Source organism: Oncorhynchus masou, chromosome 30 (genome assembly GCF_036934945.1).
Source record: "Oncorhynchus masou masou isolate Uvic2021 chromosome 30, UVic_Omas_1.1, whole genome shotgun sequence".
NCBI classification, from domain to species: Eukaryota; Metazoa; Chordata; class Actinopteri; order Salmoniformes; family Salmonidae; genus Oncorhynchus; species Oncorhynchus masou.
The window spans coordinates 8,799,278-8,806,815 of record NC_088241.1 but is presented as its reverse complement, the minus strand read 5'-3'; the positions used below and the strand labels follow the sequence as shown (position 1 = coordinate 8,806,815).

Below are 7,538 nucleotides of genomic sequence, written 5' to 3'. Positions count from 1 at the left end.
AGCCCTGCCTATTGCTATTCACAAGCCCCTGGTCTACAGTGGAGGGACTATAAAAACTGCAGTTAAAGTGGCAAGGCCACCATGGGGCCATGCTGAGGGGACCTGCGTCATCCCATATCTCTCTCCCAGCTGTGGTGTTATTATACCGGACCCCCGCTCAGCTCCTCCATGCATTTCCTGGTTTGACTGTTCTGTCTCCCGCCACCCTCGCCTGGTCCCGTTGGCTTGGCAGCCAGGTGCATGGTGGTGGATGTGTCATGCACAGCGCAGGCCTGCCTGGTCTGTCTGTCTCTACACCAGCAGCATCGGCGGGTAGCTAGGCCTCATCTGCATTGAAGAGGTGACAGCTGGCGGAGGAAATGGAAGTAACGAACTCTAATTAGTCCTATTTTCTAGCCTCGGCCTCAAACATTCCACCACTCCTTTCTGCCTGGATTTGTATGTGCTGTTCTATGGGTTTTGATATGAATAACTCACAATGACTTCCTGGGCTGGGCCTCTGCTTGATGTATGGTGCTGCTAGTACAATTAGTGCCATTAAAACAATGGTGGCCAAGTCGCCGGTTGCCAGGGTGATGAGTGATACCAGTCATTAAGTAGCCTAAATAATTGGGATGGAGGTGGTGACCGCTGATGCCCGTGATATGAATCACAATATTGATGTAGATAATGGCGAATAATAATGACACCAATTAGTGATAATTGGCCAGGAGTTTTTGGTGTGTCCTCTTTATTTCTCTCTCTCGCTCTCTCTCTCTCTCTCTCTCTCTGTCTCTGTCTCTGTCTCTGTCTCTGTCTCTCTGTCTCTCTGTCTCTCTGTCTCTCTGTCTCTGTGTCTCTGTCTCTCTGTGTCTCTGTCTCTCTGTCTCTCTGTCTCTCTGTCTCTCTGTCTCTCTGTCTCTCTGTCTCTCTGTCTCTCTCTCTCTCTCTCTCTCTCTCTCTCTCTCTCTCTCTCTCTCTCTCTCTCTCTCTCTCTCTCTCAATTCAATTCAATTCAATTCAATTCAAGGGGCTTTATTGGCATGGGTAACATGTGTTAACATTGCCAAAGCAAGTAAGGTAGATAATATATAAAGTGAAATAAACAATAAAAATTAACAGTAGACATCACACATACAGAAGTTTCAAAACAATAAAGACATTACAAATGTGCTAATTGTGCTGCTGTCATGGGGCTCTGTAGGGTGTGTTTGTGAACTGAGCCCCAGGACCAGCTTGCTTAGGGGACTCTTCTCCAGGTTAATCTTGAAACTCCCCATCCCGGATCCGGGATCGTGACTAAAGCCTCAGGCTCATTAGCATAACACAACGTTAACGATTTCTGAAAATCGCAAATAAAATGAAAATAATGCGTCTGCTCTCAAGCTTAGCCTTTTCTTAACAACACTGTCATCTCAGATTTTCAAAATATGCTTTTGAACCATAGAAATTGACTAATTTGTGTAAGAGTATGCAAAGCTAGCTTAGCATTTTGAGTAGCATTTAGCACGCAACATTTTCACAAAAACCAGATAACCAAATAAATAAAATCATTTACCTTTGAAGAGCTTCGGATGTTTTCAATGAGGAGACTCTCAGTTACATACCAAATGCGCAGTTTTTCCTGAAAGCGTCTGTGTGTAGGAGAAATCGTTCCGTTTTGTACATCGCATCTGGCTACCGAAACGAACCGAAAATTCAGTCACCTACAACGTCAAACTTTTTCCGAATTAACTACATAATATCGACCGAAACATGGCAAACGTTGTTTGGAATCAATCCTCAAGGTGTTTTTTCACATATCTCTTCATTGATATATCGTTCGTGGAAGCTTGCATTCTTCTCTAAATTCCATGGAAAAATACTTGCAGCTGACTTTTGCGCACCAATTTCGGCGCAGGACACCGGGCGGACACCTGGTAAATGTGGTCTCTTATGGTCAATCTTCCAATGATCTGCCTACAAATACGTCACAATGCTGCAGACACCTTGGGGAAACGACAGAAAGGGCAGACTTACTCCTCTCGCATTCACAGCCATATAAGGAGACAATGGAAAACAGAGCCTCAAAAATCCTGCTCATTTCCTGGATGCCGTCTCATCTTGGTTTTGCCTGAAGCTCACGTTCTAGGGCACGCACAGAAAATATCTTGGTAGTTCTGGACACGTCAGAGTGTTTTCTTTCGAAAGCTATCAATTATATGCATAGTCGAGCATCTTTTTGTGACAAAATATCTTGTTTAAAACGGGAACGTTTTTCATCCAAAAATGAAATAGCGCCCCCAGAGCATCAAGAGGTTAATCTCTCTGTAGGTGATGGCTTTGTTGTGGAAGGTTTGGGAATCGCTTCCTTTTAGGTGGTTATAGAATTTAACAGCTCTTTTCTGGATTTTGATAATTAGTGGGTATCGGCCTAATTCTGCTCTTCATGCATTATTTGGTGTTCTACGTTGTACACGGAGGATATTTTTGCAGAATTCTGCGTGCAGAGTCTCAATTTGGTGTTTGTCCCATTTTGCGAAGTCTTGGTTGGTGAGCGGACCCCAGACCTCACAACCATAAAGGGCAATGGGCTCTATGACTGATTCAAGTATTTTTAGCCAAATCCTAATTGGTATGTTGAAATTTATGTTCCTTTTGATGGCATAGAATGCCCTTCTTGCCTTGTCTCTCAGATCGTTCACAGCTTTGTGGAAGTTACCTGTGGCGCTGATGTTTAGGCCAAGGTATGTATAGTTTTTTGTGTGCTCTAGGGCAACAGTGTCTAGATGGAATTTGTATTTGTGGTCCTGGTGACTGGACCTTTTTTGGAACACCATTATTTTGGTCTTACTGAGATTTACTGTCAGGGCCCAGGTCTGACAGAATCTGTGCATAAGATCTAGGTGCTGCTGTAGGCCCTCCTTGGTTGGTGACAGAAGCACCAGATCATCAGCAAACAGCAGACATTTGACTTCAGATTCTAGTAGGGTGAGGCCGGGTGCTGCAGACTTTTCTCTCTCTCTGTCTCTCTCTCTCCCTCTCTCTCTCTCTCTCTCTCTCTGTCTCTCTCTCTCTGTGTCTCTCTCTCTCCCTATCTCTGTCTCTCTATCTCTCTCTATCTCTCTCTCTATCTCTCTCTCTCTGTCTCTCTCTCTGTCTCTCTCTCTCTCTCTCTCTCTGTCTCTCTCTCTGTCTCTCTCTCTTTCTCTCTCTGTCTCTCTCTCTGTCTCTCTCTCTCTCTGTGTCTCTCTCTGTCTCTCTCTCTCTCCCTATCTCTCTCTGTCTCTCTCTCTCTCTCTCTGTCTCTCTCCCTCTGTCTCTCTCTATCTCTCTCTCTATCTCTCTCTCTCTCTGTCTCTCTCTCTCTGTCTGTCTCTCTCTCTCTCTCTCTCACACACACTTACTCTCGCTCTCTGTGTCTCTCTCTCTGTGTCTCTCTCTCTCTCTGTCTCTCTTTGTCTCTCTCTCTGTCTCGCTCTCTGTGTCTGTCTCTCTCTGTGTGTCTCTCTCTCTTTGTCTCTCTCTGTGTCTCTCTCTCTCTCTCTCTCTCTCTCTCTCTCTCTCTCTCTCTCTCTCTCTCTCTCAATTCAAGGTGCTTCATTGACATGGGAAACATATGTTAACATTGCCAAAGCAAGTGAAGTAGATAATATACAAAAGTGAAATAAACAATAAAAAGGAACAATAAACATTACACTCACAGAAGTTCCAAAAGAATAAAGACATTACAAATGTCATATTATGTATATATACAGTGTTGTAATGATGGTGTGTTTGTTCTTCAATGGTTGCCCTTTTCTTGTGACAACAGGTCACAAATCTTGTTGCTGTGATTGCACACTGTGGTATTTCACCCAGTATATATGAGAGTTTGTCAATATCGGGTTTGTTTTTGAATTCTTTGTGGGTCTGTGTAATCTGAGGGAAATGTGTGTCTCTAATATGGTCACACATTGGGTATATTAAACACAAACACAACCACAAACAAACACAACCACACACAACCACAAACACAACCACACACGACCACAAACACAACCACACAAACAACCACAAACACAACCACACATACAACCGCAAACACAACCACACACAAAAACACAACCACACACAACCACAAACACAACCACACACAACCACAAACACAACCACACACGACCACAAACACAACCACACACCCCCATAAACACAACCACACACCACCACAAACACAACCACACACACAACCACATACACAACCACACAAACAACCACAAACACAACCACACACAACCACAAACACAACCACACACAACCACAACCAAGCACAGACACAACCAAACACAAACACAACTACACACACAACCACAACCACAAACACAATCACACACACAACCAGAAACACAACCACACATGACCACAAACACAACTACACACACACAACCACACATACAACCACAAACACAACCACACACGACCACCAACACAACCACAAACACAACCACACACAACCACAACGACACACAAGCACAGACACAAACAAACACAACTACACACACAACCACACACACAACCAGAAACACAACCACACACACAACCACACATGACCACAAACACAACTACACACACACAACCACACACACACGACCACAAACACATCCACAAACACAACCACAAAGACAACCACACACAACCACAAAGACAACCACAAACAGAACCACACACGACCACAAACACAACCACACACACAACCACAAACACAACCACACACACAACCACACACAACTACAAAGACAACCACAAACACAACCACACACGACCACAAACACAACCACACACACAACCACAAACACAAAGACAACCACAAACAAACACAACCACACACAAAAACACAACCACACACAACCACACACAACCACAAACACAACCACACACAACCACAAACACAACCACACACGACCACAAACACAACCACACACCACCACAAACACAACTACACACCACCACAAACACAACCACACACAAAAACATAACCACACACAACCACACACAACCACAAACACAACCACACACGACCACAAACACAACCACACACCACCAAAAACACAACCACACACCACCACAAACACAAACACACACACAACCACACACACAACCACACATACAACCACAAACAAACACAACCACACACATAACCACACACAACCACAACGACACACAAGCACAGACACAACCAAACACAAACACAACTACACACACAACCACAAACACAACCACAAACACAACCACACACCACCACAAACACAACCACACACCACCACAAACACAACCACACACCACCACAAACACAACCACACACCACCACAAACACACACACAACCACACACACAACCACAAACACAACCACACACAAACACAACCACACACAAACACAACCACACACAAGCACATACACAACCAAACACAAACACAACTACACACACAACCACAACCACACACACAACCACACACACAACCACAACCACACATACAACCACAAACACAACCACACACGACCACAAACACAACCACACACAACCACACACAAACACAACCACACACAAACACAACCACATACAACCACAACGACACACAAGCACAGACACAACCAAACACAAACACAACCACACACACAACCAGAAACACAACCACACATGACCACAAATACAACCACAAACACAACCACACACGACCACAAACACAACCACACACACAACCACAAACACAAACACAAAGACAACCACAAACAAACACAAACACAACCACACACAAAAACACAACCACACACAACCACACACAACCACACACAACCACAAACACAACCACACACACAACCACACACAACTACAAAGACAACCACAAACACAACCACACACGACCACAAACACAACCACACACACAACCACAAACACAAACACAAAGACAACCACAAACAAACACAAACACAACCACACACAAAAACACAACCACACACAACCACACACAACCACACACAACCACACACAAACACAACCACACACCACCACAAACACAACCACACACCACCACAAACACAACCACACACCACCACAAACACAAACACACACACAACCACACACACAACCACAAACACAACCACACATACAACCACAAACACAACCACACACAACCACAAACACAACCACATACAAACACAACCACAAACATAACCACACACAACCACAACGACACACAAGTACAGACACAACCAAACACAAGCACAACTACACACACAACCACAACCACAAACACAACCACACACACAACCAGAAACACAACCACACATGACCACAAACACAACTACACACACACAACCACACACACGACCACAAACACAACCACACACAACCACAAACACAACCACAAACACAACCACACACAACCACAAACACAAATACACACCACCACAAACACAACCACACACCACCACAAACACAACCACACATACAACCACAAACACAACCACACACGACCACAAACACAACCACACACAACCACACACAAACACAACCACAAACACAACCACACACAACCACAACGACACACAAGCACAGACACAACCAAACACAACCACACACACAACCAGAAACACAACCACACATGACCACAAATACAACTGCACACACACAACCACACACAAACACAACCACACACAACCACAAACACAACCACACACGACCACAAACACAACCACAAACACACACAACCACAAAGACAACCACAACCACAGACAACCACACCCAACCACACACACATCCACAAACACAACCACAAACACACTCAACCACAAACACAACCACAAACACAACTACAAAGACAACCACACACAACCACAAACACAACCACACACACATCCACAAACACAACCACACACACATCCACAAACACAACCACAAACACACTCAACCACACACAACCACAAACAGAACCACACACGACCACAAACACTACCACAAACACAAACACAACCACAAACACAACCACAACCACAGGCACAACTACACACGACCACAACCACACACACATCCACAACCACAAACACAACCACACACACAACCACAACCACACATGACCACAAACACAACCACACACACACAACCACACACAACCACAAACACAACCACACACGATCACAAACACAACCACACACTGTCACACCCTGGCCATAGAGAGGTTTTTATTCTCTGTTTTGGTTAGGCCAGGGTGTGACGAGGGTGGGCATTGTAATTTCTTTATTTCTAAGTTTTCTATTTCTTTGTTTTTGGCCCCAGTGTGGTTCCCAATCAGAGGCAGCTGTCTATCGTTGTCTCTGATTGGGAATCATACTTAGGCAGTCCTTTTTCCCTCTTTCATTTGTGGGTAGTTATTTTCTGTTTATTGTCTGCACCTGACAGAACTGTTCGCTTTTTCGGTTTGTTACTTTGTTCGAGTGTTTTTGATATTAAATAAAATCATGACCACTTACCACGCTGTGCTTTGGTTGACTTCTTCTGACGACGAGCGTGACACACACAACCACACACGACCACAAACACAACCAA

General features: G+C 44.4%; 1 protein-coding gene and 1 pseudogene across 4 annotated transcripts in view; one reads left to right on the top strand and one right to left on the bottom strand.

Moving 5' to 3' along the window:
• Nucleotides 1-3,252, bottom strand: part of LOC135523067 (zinc finger CCCH domain-containing protein 13-like) — an 8,820-nt pseudogene extending 5,568 nt beyond the window's left edge.
• Nucleotides 1-7,538, top strand: part of LOC135521991 (cell adhesion molecule 4-like) — a 241,878-nt gene that overhangs the window by 203,392 nt on the left and 30,948 nt on the right. The gene's annotated exons all lie outside the window — the stretch shown is intronic.